At 39.4% G+C, this 20,659-nt stretch overlaps 1 long non-coding RNA gene across 1 annotated transcript in view; it reads left to right on the top strand.

Moving 5' to 3' along the window:
• Nucleotides 1-11,267: 11,267 nt before the first annotated feature.
• The window catches only part of LOC121667252, a 228,203-nt gene continuing 218,811 nt past the window's right edge, over nt 11,268-20,659 (top strand). Inside the window, exon 1 of the long non-coding RNA XR_006016986.1 lies at nt 11,268-11,446. This is a non-coding gene — a long non-coding RNA (uncharacterized LOC121667252). The remainder of the gene's footprint in view (nt 11,447-20,659) is intronic.

Here is a 20,659-nt window from a genome sequence, read left to right as displayed (position 1 = left end):
ATGTTTTTCTGCAGGTTTTTAAGAGTTTGAGACTGCCTCTTTCTTCCAGTTGTTAAAACCTGTTTTAGAACAAAACCCAGAGACCTTTGAACTGCAGAAGATTCTGGGCTGCCAGAATGTTCCTGTCACTGCAATGTCACAGCTACCATAAGGACAGGCAGCTGCTGCTTCTCTTGTGTCTCACCCAAGCTACACATCTCAGAAACTTTCCTTGGGGTGTAGTAGGAAGAAGTGGTTTGGGTTTGGATTTTTTTTTTTAATGTAGTTGAAAGAGAAGGTTATTTTTACAAAAGATCCTAAAAATACACTCTGAAATATTTCTTCAACTCCACAGAACTTTCTGTGATTGAAATGTGTTTTAATCAAGTCCCCATGGAAAGATTATTTCCTCTGCTGAGGAAGATAGGAAGATCAATGTCCCACTTCCATTCTTATAGCCAAAAGACACAGAGTTGATTAAAGCGGCTTTGTACACCCTGCTGAAGCTGAAGAAAAGCAGTGTTTCCTTTTAATTTGGAGGTGCCAGAGGCTCCATCATATGGGATGGACAAAGGGCGGTCTGGGAAGCTCTGATTGCAAAATCTGAGATTTACATAATTGCATTCATGTTTACTTTTGCCCTTCAAAATCCCAAGAACAAGAAGAAAAAGGTGCCCCAACGATATCTGTTAAGAGTTGCAAAGCATAGTCTACAATTTAAGTTGTTAATGGGCATCCCCATTATGTTGTAATTTTTATTGATTTTTACATGGTATATCCATTTTATGCACAGCACTCACTGAATGGATGCAGTAGTCAGCAAATTTTAAAATCCTCTTATCTGACCCATTTTTATCCTCTCAAGCCAGTTGTATAACAACGAGATTTTAAATTGTCATAAATGAAAATCAAAGTAAGTGGAGAAATGGGCAGAAATAATTGGTAGAACATGCTGTTGTTGTTTTTCCCTTGCACTCTGAAAAAGCATGTGTGAGCCAAGCCCTACCAAAAAGCTTTCATGGTACTTCTGCTTCTTTACAATTGCTTCATTTTCCCAACAGCCCATATAATCTTGCATTCTATCCCACAGAATGGCCATTACCAGATGCGTCAGAGGATAATTCAGAATCTGTCAGGGAGATAATCAGCTAACACTGAGAAGCAGAAAGTTTTTTAGTCCTACAGGCTGAATGTGAAATGCAGCCTGGAAAAGGAAATAACTGTTTTACATACTAGGTAGTGGTGTCACCACTGGCTGAATGCCTTGTATTCACCACTAGGGTTTGACCCCAAGATTTACACCCATTCTTACTTCATATCATCAAAAAAAACCCCAAAACCCCCTAAAAACTTTGGGAAATATTTGAAGAGCTGGCATTTTCCACCTCTTTTTAAATTATTTATTTCTAATTTGAAATTTGTCTGTGCAACAATTTCTTTCTCCACTGGACAGGATAGTTTGCAGTATTTCACGTATGTCTGCATGCACACAAATGTGCAGAATAATTTTATGGATTGTTGGCTCAAAGTAAGCTTCTGCTCACTTTTGGAAGTCTTAGGTTAATAAGAAAATGTGGGTTTGGTATCTAAAATGATACTGGGGAAGCTATGAAATAGGATTTAATGCTTATGAAAAATAAAGCCTGTTAATAAAATTGACAAATTCCCATCACCTCAACTCGTGGTGGGGCAATTATCCTTTGTGATGTTTCAAACAGCCCTTGCTTTATTGGTCCCATAAGCCTCTTGACAGACCATGGGGTTTTATAGAAATAAAGCTTGCTCTGCCTTGCCTCTGTCCTTCAGTGCTCTTTAATCAAATCAATGAAGGGACTTGAGGAACTTGCAGCTCTCAGCCTTGTTTTGATTTCTTTGGTGCTGTGACTGAGGGTGCCCTGTTGCCCTCTGAGGAGCCTGCACAGCAAGTGCAGTCCAAGATTGTTGGCTCTGTGACTTCTCATGTAACTGTCATACATACTGACTTTTGATGCATATCTCTTGTAAAATTTGCAGACAGGTCCTCTGGGGATCAAAGAAACCTCAAAATAGAAGCAGAGAAGTAAATTGCTGTCAGGGCAGAGGTCAAAGCCCTTCCTCTTTCCTTCTTCCATGTATATAGGGCAAGAGCATGTTCTTTTACATTCTTTGAAAACTCAAATTCTCTCCTAGGCAGACAGTGTGGCACTATCCTTGTGGGGTTTTACCTCCAGAAGCTGTCACTGAAGACAAATCTGCAGGCTATGAAGGAGACAGAGCACAGGATCAGCCCTTTGCTGTCCTTGGGGAATGACAAATATTTCTTGCTGAGGAGGAGGCGGATGACAGAGATTGCCAGAAAGCGCTTTTTTATGGTAACTGAAGTAATGAACTCAAATAAAAGGAATAAAATAGAGGTTTAGAGTGGAAGTGCCATTTCTGTTTTAACTACAGTGTTGCTACTGCAAAGCTATAAATTAGAGCAGGGTAGTTAGGTAGGGTGAAATAAAGGAAGAAAGGCAGAGACCTTGGTGATAAGAAACTGAGAGGAGCCCAACCTCTGGTAATTGCTGTACATCCCCCACTGGCATGGTCTGCTCTCAGCTGGTAATTAGCAGGGTTGGCAGAAAGATGCAAGGAACAACTTGCACAGGAATGCATGTGCTTTCTTAGCTGGGACACTTGGTTTTGCTGATGATTAAGTGCCTGGTTTTCCAGTCTTGGACTAGAGATTTGTAGCTGATTCCTACAGCATGTTTTTCTGACAGTGATACTTAGAGAAATCCATAGGCCACTGTGCCTATCCAATAGACACTCCTCATATTTTTTACCTTCAGCTGTTCCAGGCCCATCCTTGTGACCCAGAGTTGTTGAGATCCTGGTATTATACCATTTTTCTCTGCCCAGGCAGGGAGAAGTCTGTGGAACTCATTGGCCTAATCAATCTCAGTATCATCTATTTTTTCCCCTTCTGCTTTATTTTCTTATGGGCCTTTCTAAGAGTTCATGGAAACCTGGGGGGTGCTGGATTAAGAGAATGGGGAAAACACAGACACTCTTCTTAAAAATCAGAAAAAAACCTCAGAAAATATTAATGTGGGTCAATTGGTAGTTAATAATGGCTTACAGATAAAGGATGAACAATAGCCAAATCCCACAGAACACAGAAAATCCATTTCTTTTGATCGATTTAGTGTTGCAGCAGATGGAACTGCAAGACATTCAGATGCAACCTCCCTGACTTTTTGCTGCTCTGTAGTTTACCCCTGCTTTATTGATAGTGCTCACTGTAGCTGAGAGGGTACCTATAAACATTAAAAAGAAGGTGAGTTGAGGAGGTGCTAAATCCCAGGGAATAAAGGACTGAGTTCTAGTATGTAAGAAAATGCTTTATTTTCTCTAGAAACCTTTAATTTCCAAGAACTCTCCTGTATTTCAATTACTTTGGGGGTTCTAGGCCAGCCCTCCAGCTTGCCTCCATTCATTAGGCTCTCAAATGAGACTGCTATGCCAATTTACACTTGTGAGAATGTGTCCCTGTGTATAAAGTACCAGCTGTATGTTGTCTTACAACAGCCTGGTGCCTGATACTCAATGAAGGGAAGAATGGAAGTGGAACAAACAGTGATAACCAGTCATACTTGAATATGTGCAAGGCTGTGGGTAAAATTCAATGAGCTGAACTCGGTCAACTTCTGGATGTTTTGTCAGGTAGCTGAAAGCCTCATCTGTATAAGGATGAATGTCTGTCAGAACTGCTTCCTTCTTGTGGCAAACCAGAAATGCTTCTATAGTTCTCATGTCACAAATGAAACATGTGCTGCTCAAGGTTAAGTTTTTCTTGTCACAGAAAGCTGGTGAGTGTCTCGTAAGTGGATGTTCCTGGAGAATTGATTGCAGGTAACTTCCTACAACCTCTTTCATTCTGAAAAAGTGCTGAGTCACTTAGCAGACAGAGGTCTGAATTTTTTGAAGGAATGATGAGATGACTTCAGTGAGTTTTTGGTTAAATGTGTCATCTGCTGCTGCATGATTCAAGCAGGACGTCTCTGAAGGACTTCTAGTCACCTCATAGTAGAACACTTGCTTTCCTTGCAGGGGAAGGGTTACAGCCCTCTTCCAAATTAGGTAACCAAGTATTAGTTCTCAACACAGCTTGATATCTACTTACTTTTCAAGTTACTAAATGGAGTGTCCCCAAAAAAGCTTCTACAGTTTAGCTTAGACTTTTTCCCACTCCTCACCCCAATCTGCTGTAGTCCTCATGCCTAGTAATTCTGTGTAATTATGGCCAGAGATTTATGAACCTGAGTCATAATAGCTATTCAGCTTTGTCCTACAACACAACAGGATAGAGCAATAAGCAGGAAACTTGTACTGAAATGGATGGGGGTTTTTGGGCAGAACTTCTGTTCTGGAATTTGAGTAGGACAGAGCTCTTTTCCCAAAGTGCATAGAGACTACAGGTATCAATGGCTTTCACTTCTCTCTGCAAATCTACTCCATGGCAACATCTTCCACTTCTTTGCTCAGCACAGGGCTTGAGACATCTCCATCTGTTGTGTCATCCTGATGCACTGGCCTGCACCAGAGAGAGATTGCTTAAAGCCCACACGCAGTTGGCAGCAGGGCCTCACTCCTGCCTTTCTGAGAGCTAGTGGGATCACAGCCCAGGATCAAAAGGTTACAGTAAATCAATAGTCACAAATCTGCTCTCATAAATCTCTGTGCAGAGAAGAGCTACATCAGGGCCTCTGTGCAGGGTCTTACAGATAGATCTCATTCATAAAAGCCTTTGCCTTGTTATTGGGGTGCAGATACCTGTTTTGACAGAGTATCAATGGGTTGGTGAGCAGCCTTGATCAAGCTGTTTGTGCTGAGCTTGCTGGAGATGATGTGCACCTGCCTGTTATTGCCACAACTTATCCTCCCACTAGCTCTCTTCAGTTTAGTTTTTATATTAGTTCTCATACAGTGAAACTTGAGGGAGTGGGAGGGAACACCCCACCTATCACTGCAGGAATTTCTGGGAAAAGTGAGATACTTTTTTTTGACTGGTCTCGTTGAAGAATTTGGATAGCCACGTGTGAATTATTTCAAGGGACAAAGATCTTAATGTGTGGATGTTTTCTGTGCAACCTCATCTTTTATGGGATGGGGGCAATTTTACAGGGACAACTGACACATGAATTAGGTTGACTCTTAAAAGTAAGCAAATATCTTGTGTTCAGATGTTAGATGTGTCATCACATCTCATCTGGTCCTCTTAAACACTTTTAGAGTGATTTTGTACAATTCAGAGACTACTTTCAAATTTTTGGGTAAGATTCAAGCCTAATATGCTCTCTGCTGCTGGAAAGCAAGGAGACAATGTTCCTCCCATGCTTGGTGTATCTGGGGTCAAAAGCTTTCCTCATTGTACTGCAATGCCAGCTTTATTTCAGTGGTGGGGTTTAGCTGGTCCAGTTCTCTGCCCTGCAGATGGGCAGGAACAGCAGGTGCACTTCCTCTCCCCTCTGTGTCAGAGGGCCTCCTGTATCCCAGGAATACTCTTTATGGAGATGTAGCTCATATCTGAGGGCAGGGATAACAAACCTGGTGTGACCAAGTACAGGTCAGTGCTGCTTGGGGCACTGCTGGAACAGCTTGCAGGAGCACACGGCAATAGATCATCCTTTCCTGTCTGCTCTATTTTTCTTGAGGAAATAAATCACTTGGCTGTAGGTGAGAAGCTATGTGGCTTTGACACATATTCACTTCCCTTTTTGTCTTAAAAGGACTGGGCTTATGAAGGGACAGGACAATGCTGTGCCCTTGATTTGCTATTGAACATGGAAGGGATTTAAAGTAGGATAAAAGATACATCTAGGAATTGTGCAAACTGCAATGCACAACTTCATGTGTTTTGAACTGCAACATACATAGGGCATGGACTTGGGTCCCTTTGCAATGCACTTACCACAGAACCTGCATGAAAAGTAAATATTTTTTTACCTATAACTTTTTGTTCAGGAGATGAAAATCCACTAAGCCACAGAAAATGGAACTTTAATTTGGTTTCTCTGGAAATCTTTGAGTGTCACCTTTGGGTTTCCAGAAGTTTATCTCCCACTGTGATTTTATTGCTTGGTTCCTGGCCTGGATTTTTCCAAGGACTTGAGCTGAGACCGTTTAGGAACCTCAGGTCCAGTAGTTGGTGAGCACTAGATGACAAAAGCCAGAGCATCTAAAAGATTTGGCACTGTAGTTGAAGCTGTACTGATAAGCTAGCAACAGAAATAGCAGAAGAAAAGAGAATACAGATGATTATCACTGGTGTTACTGACGTTCCTGATAAATGCTGTTTTTTATAATCTGAATTACAATCTCTACAGTCTCAATGTTGGGGGTTTTTGGGTTTTCTTCCCTCTATTGAAAAGACTTTTACAATATGGTGGGAGTATCTGTTTACTGCTGATTATCTGAGCCTGAGCAGCCTCTCTTGGCCAGCCTTTCACTATTTCAGATTTGTCTTGTGTTGCCAGCATATACAACTCAGAGCTGGATTTCCTTTCTGAATCCAGCATTGCACTCACAGGTTCTGTAATACACTAAAAACATCAGGTTTCTATGATTGTTTTTTCTGATTTTGTTTTTTTTCCCCCCCAAACTCTTACAGGAGTTGTGCTTTCATGCCACAATAATTCAAGTGACCCTCATCTGAACAGGGATTCAGGGGTTTGTTCCCTGAATACTGCTTACAGATAGTTTTGTTTCTTGAGTTAGTGTTGCTTCTCTTTAATATTTTTGTTTTGTCAGTTTAAATCATGTCATTTACAAGTACAGAAATCCCTTGTTGTGCTCTTTTCTTTGGCATAAAATGCTGTTTGAAACAGAATTCTGTATTTTATCTCCCGAGATATTAACTTTTTCCCACATGTGCCTTTAGGCACATGAAGAGTCTGCCTGCAGTTGTTCTAGGGCAGCAGGAGGTCTTGTCCTATGGAACTTACTACTCTTCCTTGATTAATCATGAGCTCATGGCAAATAACTAAAACAGTGAGGGGGAATTAAGGGTGAGAATTCAGGATGCTCGGCACTGCAGGGACTGGTGCTGAGTGACTTGACTCCCGAGCTAGACCAACACCCTTGATGTCAGTCTGAGCTCCCCGGAGGTGAATTGGAGCATGTCCCTGTAGTCAGGTGCAGAGCCACATTTCAGAAGGAAGGGCAATTGGCTGGGTATAAGCAATGCTTTGTTTCAATATGTAAAGATGAGTCCATGTGATTTGGCTTTTTTTTTTTTTTTTGGATGGACTCTTCTCTGAAAAGCTGTGTGACCTCTGTGTTGCTTTGACTGCAAAACCTGACAGATGTGGATAACAGTTCTTGTTTCAAATTTGCTTTTCTGTGTTTTATTTGTGAGCTTTTAGTATGCCTTTGCTTAGGCCATGGAGTTAAATTACTTTGCTTCTGTTTTTATCACCATGCCAGTGTGTCAATGAGTTGGAGTCTGCACTAACTTACAGGATTCCTGTTTCTGACTCCCTTCACCTTTTCAGTTGTGCTTATAATAGGTGAATAAAAAAGCAGGAAGTGTAAAACTATTAAAATTGAGCTTCCAGAACTACTGCAGGGATGGGGAGAGAAAAAGCTGCTTGTACTCAGATGCTGGAGGCAGTGCAAGTTTTATGTTGGTGTCTCTGTATATATGCAATACTTGAAACTGCTCTGTGTTTATCTTAGATCCTTCTTAGGCTATTTATGACTCTAGTATGTCTATTTCTGTCTTTGCATTTAGGAATAAATTAGGTTTTACTTTAGAGTGCTAATGGGACTAATGTGTATTTTAAGTACCGAAGAGCCAAGACATTTCACTAGGCAGACAAATATTATTTTATTAAGGAGATGGGAGTCAATAAGTAGATGAATGCCTTTGCAAGAATTCATTTAATAATGGACAGAGCTATGAAATCAATCAGCTAAAGTGCTAGTGGCAGACATCCTGGCTTAAACATTCACTCTGTGTTGGCTGACTCATGCTTGGAAATGTTGTAGCTTCACTTGGGACAGTATTTTTTTAGTCAAGAATATCAAACATTGAAATAGATTTTTTTTTTTTTTTAATTTCTCTGTGCTTTAATTAGACTTGGGAAATAGTTGTTTTATGATTTTCTGGTGCTGGGAGTCCCTTAATACAGCCAAAAGCTGGTCCTCCCTTTGAGGTTATCCTGTAGTTGTCATAAATGTGTCCAGCTTCTTTTAATCTAGCAAACAGCTGTGGGGTTTTTATCCTTTTCATTGTTTTCCTCTGAACTCATAATCATAGCTATTTTTCTAGTTATATTCCTAAAAATTAACTGACTAATAACCACATAGCTGCTTGAGCCTGGAAACTTAACTGACACAAACTGGACCATGTGGCATAAACTCAGGAATGAAGTTTAGTTTGTATTATGAAACTGATAGCACAGTGTTACTTTCCTTTGATATTAAAGGCAAACTAAATGTTAAATAATTTTTTGTCAAGGGACAAAATCAGTTTTGGAAAAGTTCAAAATTATTTTTTTGAAAGTGGTCGTGTTTTTCTATCAGGAAACAGTAGTTTTCTGATAGTCCCATGAGTTTTCTTCTAATCAGAGGATTTCTGCCTGTATATGGTCCATATATCTATATAAACACACACATTATGAACCTATCTGTCTCTCTACAGGAATACATACATATATAAACACATATATTTTTATGATGTTATCAAGTTCCAGCTTTCCTTAATACAGAAGATGTGCAGACCAGCTTTTTGGATTATTTTGCTCCAGATGTTTTAGCCTATGACTTTCCAAATTTCATTTTGTTGGCAATTTCTGCTCATGTTTCTAATCCCTCTAATCTGGAGTTTTCATTACCATGCTGTTTACTATCTTCCTGATCATTATTAAAAGTATTAAATAGGACTAGCAATGATGCCTCCAAACCTCAGTCATTCATCATTTAATATTATCTTTTGTTTGCACAACTAAGCTGTCTTGTATTTTGTAGGGTAGATCTCACCTCCAACAGGATAAGAGTTAATTGACAGGAAATTTATGCAACACAGTTTTGAATCTCTAAAAGCCACATCTTTTAAATCTGCTAATGGCCTCTATCTACTAATCTTGTTTTGCCAATAAAAATAGTAATGCAATCAGCTCATTTCAAAGAATCTGCCTGTTGCAAGCTCATTCTCTTCTAGAATTTGAGAGTTGAGGTTGCTGCTGGTTCAAAGATGTCTGAACCTGTTTGCTCAAATGAAAAAAAAAATGAAGCTGTGTCTCTATTCTGTAAGAACAGAATTCCAGTGGCAGAAAAATGTATTACGTGTTCTAAAGCTGCTCTACAATTATTAGCTGTGCCAGAGCATAAAATAGTGTGTTGGCAGGTCTCTGGGCTTGTCAGGAAATTTATGAGAAAAGGATAGAAATCTCCACAAGGAATACAGGAATTTAAAAGTATTCAGGTGTATCACCTTCACTTCAGGTGTAACAAGCGAAGTTTGGTCCCATGGTAGTCTTTCCAAAGCAGAAAATTAATTTCAGCAATAGTTGCAGGTGGACGAGAGCAATGCAAGATGCTTGAAAACTTTTACAAAAAAGGCCATAGCGAAAATTTTACTCCTGCTTGTGAGGATTGACACTCCCTTCTCTCAGCTGCATTTGCCGAAACTGTTCTGTGGTACTGGCTGTTACTGGTTTGTGAAGATCTCACTTACAGAAGGCTAGTTTTTATTTCTGTGGCTTCTTGCTGATGGTCCAAGTAGTTATTTATTCTCTGTTCATGCAGTGAATGTCTTGTGTCCTTTGGCTCTGTCAGTAGGAGCTGAATTTCAGAACTGATTTGTGTGAACATACTGATTGGGAATTCAGCTTTTCCTGCCTGCTTGCTTGAAGACATTGCTGTGATAGAGCTGTCTGCTCCTCAGAAAAATGCTGCAGAGAAGTATGATTTTCTTTTTTTTCACCACACTGGGCAAATTTTTGAATTCTAGATCAACTGAAAAATCGATTCTGCCTGGCTTTCACAGAAGAGCATTAGCATTGCTGGAAGGCCCCATTTCTCAGGGACTTCAGCAGCAGCAGCAGCACCCACCATAAGGCAGAGGATAATGTTCTTCTCTGTGGTCTTTGTTTTCTAACCAGATTATACTGAGTTAGTGGGAGGTTTTGTCTCCTTTTCCAAAACTGTATGTCTCCAGTTTTGTTGGATCAGTCAGAGACCTCAAAGCAGCCAGTCAGGACAAGCAGAATTTCTGTTTTCTTTGTTAGGGTCACTCTACTCCGGTTACTCGCTTCTCAGGCCCATCTTCTCCTAATCACAGCATCTATTACTCAGCTGGAGGTGAAATCTGGATATTCTGTAGTAGCAATGTTCCACATTGAACAGCCATGGCAGGAGTAAGACATCTGTAATTAGCTCATAAGACTGAGGAGAGCATAATGCAGATGTAACCTTCTGAAGGATTTGACCAAAACAGATGCGAAAAAGTCTTACAGAGCTTTCTAAATTGAAGTTTTAGGCCTTTTCTTCTAGATTATTTGGTATTTAAGAAAGGCTAGAGAAGAAGTAGGGAAAGGAAGGAAAGAACTGATCTAGTCTGTTGCTTCTCTCTGCAAACTACAATTATAATCACATCAGGAGCACAATTCATCTTCAACATTTTCTATTCTTTGTTTTTCACTGTGTGTGTTTAGACATTTCATCTTGTTTAGAGACTCTGGCTTCAGTTACTTGCTTTTGTAAGTTTGGAAAAGAGGTGAACTTTTGGAATAATCAATGTGTTGCCCCACTGCAAAGTTAAGATGAGGTGCATTTTGCTCTTATCTCTGTAGATTGAGCCAATTAGTGCTTATCGGTGCTACTTAGAGAAAATCTGGTTTCATTAAAGTTAGTAGTGACAATAATATGCAGTTAGTTACTGACCTTTTGGGATAGCAGCTATTTCAGAAGAGAACAGATTAATTTTTAAAGAGCTTCTGATACCCTATAGTACAAAAATTTGTTTCAGACTATACATCTGCCTGGTTTTGTTAACACAATTAAAATGCTGTGCCTAAATAAAAAGTTCTGCTTCTCTGGCTGGTGTTTTAGTATATCCCTAAATCCTTCTGGACAGGAAAGGAATGGCAATGCATGCTTGCATTATTTTAGAAGCACTTTTTAAACTTTCCCTTTCCTCAGATTGTTCACCAGGAAACTTTTTCCAGGTTTCTTTCACTCTTGCTTTATTTGCAGGCTTTTAAAGTATAGATATTGGTGTTCTCAACAGTGCAAAGGCTATGGGGGGGGGGGGGGGAAGGGGAAGTTACTGTGGTTCCTAATGTTAGCTAAGCATATTTCTGACAGGCCATGGGGGAAATGGTTTTAAAGAATTGTCTTTTTGTTGTTGTTGTTGGTTTTTTTTTTTTTTTTTGTAGGTGGGAAGAAAGCTGCGTATGGATGAGTCAACCAGAGGCTGACTGACATCAGCTCAAACAAGGTACTGCTTTGTGACTTACATGAGCTAAAGTCATAGGAGAAGTCAATTTTTGAAGAGGAACCACTTTGTTACAGTTTTGGACATGCTGCTGGATTTTGAGTGTTGGAAATGTTTGTATTTTTTCCTTGCTTTTTCACTGTTCCAAGTGAATTCAGTGAGGCTTATGTTTATTGTTAAATCTTTGTATTAGGAAGATGCCTGACTGAAAGGTAAGTGTTCCACTAATGAACACAAAAAGGCAGATTGCAAAGAGTTGGAAAAGCACGGGATGCAAACTGTTCCTGCAGATATCAAGGTTCTGCCATGTGTGGGATAATAGATAAAATACTGTTTTGTCATGTTCCAGTAGTAACATCAAAATGCCCCAGAACTGCCTCAATGCAAAGGAACTTGAGTCACAAACAGATTGTCTCACACAGAGAATTGTATCAGCGTTACATTTAATTTAACTTCATCCATACTTGGAAGCTGTGCTTATATAAATGCTTGTCTCACCAGGATAATTTGTTATAATGTGGTTTTTTGAGTTCTGCTTTAGCTTGCTAAATTGAAAGTACCAATAGAAGGATGCAGAATGCTGTGGGGGTGACAGCATAAACCAGAATGCTGATGGCTTGCTAAAGCCACAAGGTAGCCTTTGAAATATGTGTTCAGATTCCCAGTTCCTGGCTTTGTCTGTATTCATCCTTTCCCTGGCTCAGTAGGTTTCCAGCATGGTTTAGGTTTTGAGGTCCAAAACAGTGACTTAATTCAGCCTTTTTAACCTTTAAATTTACCTTCAGTTCTTATGAACCTGAAAATGGCTAAATACATCTGCATCTTTTGTCATTTTGGGTTCTTTCACCTGGTTTTGGGCTGTACAGGTTTGAAGTGGATCTTAGTCTATGTTGACCTTGTCTGCATGTAGACAAAGAAAAGGCTGCAATTCACTGTGAGTGGGTGTGGAGGGAAGCCTAATTTATTTCACTCTGTGGTGTTCAGAACAAGTACAGTGCTGGGAGTTGAAAAAGAAACTAGAAAAATCATGGTTGATATTCCTTTTACAATCTTTTCTAAAATTGTGATGCAAATCTGTAGGCAGAGTCTAGAGTAACAATCACTGGATGTATTTTCGTATTCCATTATTCATCTCTTTCACAAGATTTTTTTTTTTTTTAATGCCAAAGACCCCACAAGTCTTCACTACAAAATAGGATATTAAGGCAAACTTTTATATGTCTCAAAATATTATGGAAAACTGTGTCTCTCAGTTATTTTGGCCCTTTTTTTTTTTTCCCCAGGTTAATGAAGAATGGTCTTTACAATACGCTGTTATGTCCCTGTTTTAATTTTACCCTTGTTTTCTTTTGACTTGATATATGCTCCTTTCTTATAGGTATAATTTATGTTCTGTGATGTTAATTAGAAGGAGCACACACAGCAAGCAGGGTAATTTAGCTTGCATGTACAGTTAGAAATCAGATTTTTAGGCAAATGACTGCATTTTTGGCATGGAAAGCATAGGGACATATGGCCATGTGACTGAATGTAAAAGAGCTAATTTAGTTTGTAACTCTTCTGACCATGTCTCAGAATTAAGGTGAGAAATAAGCCACAGATTTGTATAAATTAAGGCTGTAAATTACTACAGTGATTATTTTGTGAGCCCTGACCTCTCCTGCATGCTGGTTTTCAATCCAATACCTTTGTTTGAATTAGACCAGGTGCTGTGTTTAAACCTATTCAAGTATGATTTCAAAGTGTGCAGAGATGGAGAATTCTGGGTAACCTATTAATGAACCTTACCATAACAAATGTATCTCTTACTTCTTATCTGAATATGCCTGTCTTCAGGTTCAGGTATTGCAGCCTTGTTCTCTCTTTCATTATGACACTGAAGAGCTTTCTCTGCCATCAGATTCTGCTGTCCCTGAAGATTCCTGTTGCACCATGATGAAACCTTCCCCTAGCCACACCTCTAGGATAAACAACATTTGGAGATTTTCCATTCAAAATCTTAAGTAATTATTATGGTTTTGTTGCTTTATAAATATTTTCAATTCTTCCACATTCTTATTAAAAGCTGTGCATCAGAACTATATGCAGCATTCCAAGAAGACTTTTTCTGTAGACAAGTACAAAATGGAAATGCTTCTTTACATCTCAGTGTTTCTTTGCTTTAGAGTGTGTAGCTCTTTCAAGCTGTCACAGTCTGTGCTCAGTTTTCAATTTTTGAATGTCTGATACATGTAAATTGGCTATGAAAATTCTGCCCTTAGCTGCACCTTCACTGCTGAAGAAAGATAGGCACGAATAGTTGCTGTTATCAGAAACTTCAAGACGTTGGAAACCTGTATCACCATCTGAGGTATTTAAAGATTTGTTATATCTGTGGTTTTGGTCATAGGTCTACAGCAGTATTTCAAAAGATACAATCTTGGGTGTAGAGCCTTTTGAAAGCAGGCAAAGAGGGAACTAAAGGGAGGAAGATGTGAAAAAAGTTGGTAGCAGGGATGCGAGTTTCATACAGTGATTAAAGTTTGGCAAAACATGATGGAGATTGTGATGCCATCTGTTCTCTCTGTCTCCATTTGATTACATCCTCTTGGGATCAGTGACAGCTTGATATTCCAGTGGACTTGGGGACAGCACTGCACAGTAGATCAGTAGCCTTGATGGTAAACTTTGCTCCTTTCCATCCTGCTCTTCTCCTCTTTAGTGTCAGATTAAGGGCTGCAAAGCCAGGGGTGAGGCATGAAAAAACCCACTTTGTCCATGTTTTGTTCTCATGTTAAACTTCATCCCTGCCCTCCTTGTGTCTCTGTGTTGAGTTGTGCCCCTGTCCCCTGTCACTCATGGGTCAGAGGCTGCCTGACTGCAGTCTCTTTGTGATGCTTCGTTGTTTACCACTCCACTTTTTAGTCACCTGTAGTCTTCATGGTAACAATTTTATGGATAGCATTTTATCAAGTTATTGACAACATTTTAAAATAGATGTTCATTAAGCAATCATTTTGCCATTCACACTTAAAACAGTCTCTTAACAATACTTACTGAACTGTTAAATTTTTATTTTGAGAGCTCTATAATTAGATGGATTTTAATTGATTTATGGCCAGTCACACACTCTTTGATATTTTTAGCCATATTCAACTACTCTTACACATTAGAGTAAAGTTTATATTTGGTACAGCAAAAGAAAAGTAGGCTTATGTCAAGGGCTTCTGAAAACCCTCCCTCAGAAAGAGTTTAAGTGGCTAAAACTGTTGTTTCATTTAAATGACAAACACAAGAAACTAATAAATACAGCTTACCTAAATAAATCAAAGTCAGGATGCTTCTGTTGAAGTGCAAATCTGCTGTCATAAAAGTTTCTATAAAGTTATCTAATTTCCATAAGCAGGCTTTCTATTGGATAATGATTTATTCATCTAATGTTTCTCCAGAGGTCTTAGCTAGCTGAAAGAGAAGATATCTTGAATAAAAAGAAATCCTTACTGTTTTTTAATTTCTGTAGAGAAGGTTGATGCTGCTTTCCAAAGATGTGAGAATAAATGTTTTGTTTCTATTATAGTTTTGTTTCAGAAAAAAGAGGTATCTCAGTCTATTCAGCTCTGTGGTCTATGAACTTTCACTAGTCATATCTGTACTTTTGCAGCTGTTTCATCTCTCCAAGGTGTGAGAGGGGACCTTTTAGGTGTCCTGTAAAACTTCCAGTTAAAATTGTGTTTGAGACGACCAGACTAAACGAGAGCTGCTCTTTTGTTTCAGTCCTGCAAATTGTATAAAACAAGAGGCAGGTAAATGCTTAGGTTTGCTACTTGAGATTGGTTTTAGTTCTGCAAGTGCACGTCATTCTTACTGAGTGACAGTGGGAAGGGCAGAGAGATAGGCTGAGGTGAAATCATTGAAGTAATTGTGATTGGGGGAAAATTGTGGTTGCAGGCTTGAGCTGTCTCTGCTATTGTCTGCAATAAAAGAATTTCTTACTTCTGGTTGCTTTTTTTTTAAACTCTATTATTCTACTGGTGTTGGCAGTGTACATTGTAATCCTTGTGGTAGACTTCTGACTAAATGCTTAAAAAAAGCTTTTATTGTCCATAAGTGGAGATGAGAATGAGTTCATCAGGATATTTCATCTCTCGGCAAAGCAGTAGGAGTACTTGGAAAGGAATAGGAGGAATACTGGTAACATTAAGCTTTGGTGCTTTTGGAAAGAGGGAAGGAATCCTGAAGACTGGTGAAAGCACTCAATGCTCTGCCAGGTGTCATCCTGCTATGTTATCCAATAAGCAGCAAACAACAGCTTAAAGGCAGAGGCTGGCTGGAATATTAGTCAGATCTGTTTGCAGGCAAAATAACTTTCTAATATTCCCAGGTGGCTGGAAACAAAAGCAGAAGCATATCCACAGGCCCACCTTTTCAGAGTGAGATAATGCACTTCCTTGCTCTTAAAGCCACAAGCTGCCTTCCCAGAGGACTCTTCTCAGAAGAGGCACATGGTTGTGACAAATAATGGACCTGAGGAACTCTTTGCTGCTTAAGCACAAGCAATACATGGAGGTGATGAGAGTATCTGTGCCCACTGAGCTGTGCAGTGGAACTGCACTTCAGCTGAGGTACCCTGTCAGTGAGCACTAAAACTGCTTATAAAAAAGTCCCCCACTGCTGCAGATAATGTTATGACCGTGCCTTGAATATGACAGAACATCAATGGCCCTTGCTGAAACAGGACTTCAGATAAAGTGAGCCTCAGGCCATATGTACTCATTGTTATGGTCCTCTTTCAAATCTGGCATTTCAGAAAATCACTGCAAGTATTTTCTGAGGTGAGCCCCTTGGCTGGCTGGTATTTGCCAGTGCAGCACTCCTACAACACAGTGCAGCTCCTCAGCTATCACAGGAATGCTTTAGACTCTGTATCCTCAATAAGCGAGCAACCTCTCCTCTGCAAAGTCGTGTCCAGAAAATGTTTAGTGATGAAACAGTTCATTTCCATAGAATGTTTGGAATATCTTGTCAATGCAGTGGTCTTGCAGTGAAGTGAGTAATGAAGCGCACTTGAAGGGACTCATTTTCAGAGGAAGCTTTGTATCCCAGGTGAGGGCAGAGAAACCTTCTGAGAGGTTGTGCCTGGCATTTGACCACTTGCTTGTGAAACCCTCTGAAATCCAGGCACGGTGAGAAACTTTTGTACACTCTGTCTTCATATGGATAAAAGTTGGGGGGGTTTAGTTCTTTTTTTAAATGTTGTGGCTTCAAAATTATGGTCACAGATATTTAGACACTCCTGAAAGCCAAGTATGGGATGTTTCTTGTAGTTGCTTATCCTTTCAAAGGTAATATCCAGGTCTATGTGGAAAGGTTTATTAACTACTTGCTTTCTAGTTATGTAATAGAAATGGAGTTTGATACACATGCAATTGCTTGAGAACTGACACATTTTAAAAAAGTGTCAGATTATTTTTTTTCTTAACGTTAGGTTCAGAGGCACCTGGATCTTCACAATAAGTAGACATTAAGTTGGATAGCGTGCTGCAGTGGGGCATAAATATGTTATTTTTTCATTACTTCTTAAAAAAAGAAAAGGTGCTTTGTAGAAATAATTTAAAAGAAATGGAGTGTGATCAGTCTTCATGGCTTGAATACTATGAAAAAAATTCCAAGTGATATTTACAGAGTCACACTCAACTTAGGATGTGAGGCTTTTTGTGTGTATTTGCTGCTCAATGGGGACAGTAGGAAATGTTTGACATTATGTAGACAATATTGAAGTGAAGGAAAAAGTTGTTTCTGCACTATATCTTTCTGTGAATTGAATAGCAGCACTTGTGCTGTGGCATTGTATAAATGACAAATATTATTTAAATGGTGTGCTTGCTACTGTAAGAGTAAAACAATGCTACCTACATGATGCTAATAATTTTTAGAGGTGCTGCAATTTCTCAGTATCTTTCATGGTATCACTAAAGAATTTATATGAAATGTCTATTTTCCTGGGATTTTGTCTTTCTTAGATCCTGTATACTTATATTCATTGTATCTGGCTTGGTAATGTTGTCTGTCTTTTATAATCTCTATCACCTTCCTGGCCCATCAGTGCATTAGCTGACTGCAGGGCTGGTGATTTTGCTGTGCCTAATGGAAGGCAAATGCTTTTTATGTTCTTTTTTAGCCAAATGAGGTTGGGTGAGTTGTGAACTAAGCAATTTGTACGAGGGGAGGTGGGTAGGTTTACACTGAGTGTGAGGCCTAATAGCAATCTCCAGGAAAGAGCTTGAAAAAGATGCAAGTATTGTGGACATTTGAAAACTTCTTGAAATTGTATTGACCCCAAATTGGATCCATTTTCTGTTGCAGAATAGTGTTCTGCTGGCTGTAGTCACCACACTTTTGCTAAAGCTTCAGTCTCTTTCTGTGAAGAGATTCTTCAGTGATCCAAATTTGCCAGTAAGATTTCCCTGGGCACAGGAAGGAAGTCCTTACTGTAGTGGTTGTCTTTATTCAGCCATATGCCAACATTCTTTTCACTTGTTTTAAGAAGGAAAGAAGCTGGAATAGGTGCTGATTTCTAAAAGGCTGAAAATACAAAAAAAGGGTTGGATTAGCTGTGTTAAGTTGGTGCCAGGAGGAGGAGGTTTGGTTCTAGTTCTTGCTCTTAAAAAAAAAGTAAATAAGACTACTTAGCTTGCTTTTTAAAAAAAAAATTATTAAAGCCATTAAACTGTAGATGCAATAGAATTTAGCAAAACTACTCTCTGTAGAGCCAGATAGCCAAGATATAATGAAATATAAATCTATTATCTTTACACCAAATGGGACAATCAAATGCAGAACTGTGTACTATTGTACACAGAACTAATCCTCTGTGTACAATAGTAAATAAAATGAGCAGTATGTATTAGCTGCTGAGGAGGAAAAAACATGTGGGAAAGGAAATTTTGGCATCACATTTTAATCCTGTGGCATATTTTACATTCCTCAAAGGCACTGGCCATCTCCATTTCTGGACCTATAACATTTTAAAGAGAGGAGCCACCCCAGCTAATTGATTTTAACTATTCACTGTCAACTTTCAGGTCTGGAGGTTGTTTCTCTCTCTTTTTTTCAAAACCTTTATATTGTTAAAAAAATACATAGAACTTTGTTCAATTGACTGCAGTGCTCAAACAGTTTACAGCTTCTCCTAAATTGATTTTACTGTTCTAATTAAACCTGCTTCTGAAATCTACTGTATTAGGCCACATGAAAATGAGACCCTCAAATTACACCCCTTTCACATCTTGTATCTCTTGTTTTTGGTAGATGAAGGCTCAGCAGCAGTGACTCAGAGTTGTGACTGGATGACTGAGAGCCAGGTAATGTGACAGTGAATCAGTCACCTCTGCTTTGCTTTGCCTGCCTTCCAGGGCAGTGGGGGACAAACCCACAGCAATCTCCCTGCTGGCTTGAATTGGTGTATTCCTGTTCCTGTGGTCACACATGAGCTGCCATAACACATGGATCCCTTGGCCAATCTCTTTCCTGTCAAATTGTTCCCAGAGCTGCCAACTTGTAACAGTGAGGGGACAGTCTAAGAGAAGTGTTGTGGGTTTGATTCCAAATCATTATCTCATTGTGTGCCTTTAAAACTAAAAGGTGATCATTATGGAAACTATTTTGCATGATGCATTAAGCATAGTCTGGATCCTTAGCAAGCAAGAGAGCATCTGGAACCAGATAATTCTGAGGAAGGTGGAAAACCATCTGTGCTAGGCAACCAATCAAGCCCAAGACTAAAAGCTCCTCAGAGTCCCAATGGGAAATATTGAAGTCCAGCCTTGAAGTGTCAAGGCTGCTTTGTCTTCCTGGGATCACTGCTTGCTATTCAATGCTTCAGCTCTTGTGGCTCAGATCAGTCACACCAAACACTACTGCAAGCCTTGCTGCATTCTAACTGTCAGAAAAAGTTTGCAGGAATAAGTCCCTCAAAGTTTGCAGTAATGAGTTGCTTAACTGTGAAAGATATGTGAGCAGTACAGACAGCAAAACAACAGGAGGGGAGAGGTGCTTGCTTCTGCTGCTTCACTGAAAGTATTGATGAGGACTGTGATTATGTTGGTACAAGAGCAGCATTGGTCAGAAGGGGAAAAAATTAAGAGATATACCTTTCTAAAACCTGTTTGGAACTGATGAGATAGCAGGGAGCTAAATGCATTATTAAATACCATTTTCAATAAACAGGTTTTGGGGCTAGTTTCACTACTACAGAGTTGGCTTGTATATCATAATCAGTCCTTCACTATAACCTAGAATTAATCATCTCTTCCTTGGAGCTATTGCTCCAAGTACAAAAATAAATACACCAGAACAGATAAAGGAATGTTGGCATTCATAAGTAATGCATTGTGTGCAGTTCTTTTATGGCACCTGTGGCAAAGTTCCAGCAACAAAAGCTTTGGTGCTTTTGAGCTGCCTGTTATCTCTGAGGGAAGTAATTATGGTTATTTAGTGCAGGAGACTTAGATTTAGAGACTGCAATAGCCATGAGGACTGCATGAGGTATGTGTGAGCAGGAAGCATGTATCTGCTAACTGTACGGATTATTACTCACGGCAGGCACACAAGAAGATCTTTAGATTTTCAGGCTCATGTTTTCTATGAAATGTTTTGATTGTTCATTGGGTATGTGTCAGTAGAAAAGTGATTCACACCCTCTAATTCATGCTTCCCATCAGAAGTGCAGGTTGATGGTGCTCTACAGGAGCCTGCATCTTTATCTCCCTGCAAAAATGCCATCACACTCCAAGAGTCCCTTAAATCCTCAGCTTTCTGCCATTTAGAGCTGTGGTTCTCTTTGCCTGTTGTTTCAAGGCCAGTACAATGCGTTGACTGTCTGTGCTGCCAAATTGCACTAGGCATGCTTGGAAAGGTGCACCCCTCTTTCCTTCCTGGCTCCCTCCCTCTCAAAAAAAAAAACAAAACTCCAAACAAAAAAACCCCCCAAACAAAACAAAAAAACCCCCCAAACAAAACAAAAAAACCCCCCAAACAAAACAAAAAAACCCCCCAAACAAAACAAAAAAACCCCCCAAACAAAACAAAAAAACCCCCCAAACAAAACAAAAAAACCCCCCAAACAAAACAAAAAAACCCCCCAAACAAAACAAAAAAACCCCCCAAACAAAACAAAAAAACCCCCCAAACAAAACAAAAAAACCCCCCAAACAAAACAAAAAAACCCCCCAAACAAAA

Source organism: Corvus kubaryi, unplaced genomic scaffold (genome assembly GCF_017639235.1).
Source record: "Corvus kubaryi isolate FWS band 111438036 unplaced genomic scaffold, C.kubaryi_AGA036_p1.0 37357, whole genome shotgun sequence".
NCBI lineage: Eukaryota > Metazoa > Chordata > Aves > Passeriformes > Corvidae > Corvus > Corvus kubaryi.
This window is presented reverse-complemented; position numbering and strand designations above follow the sequence as displayed.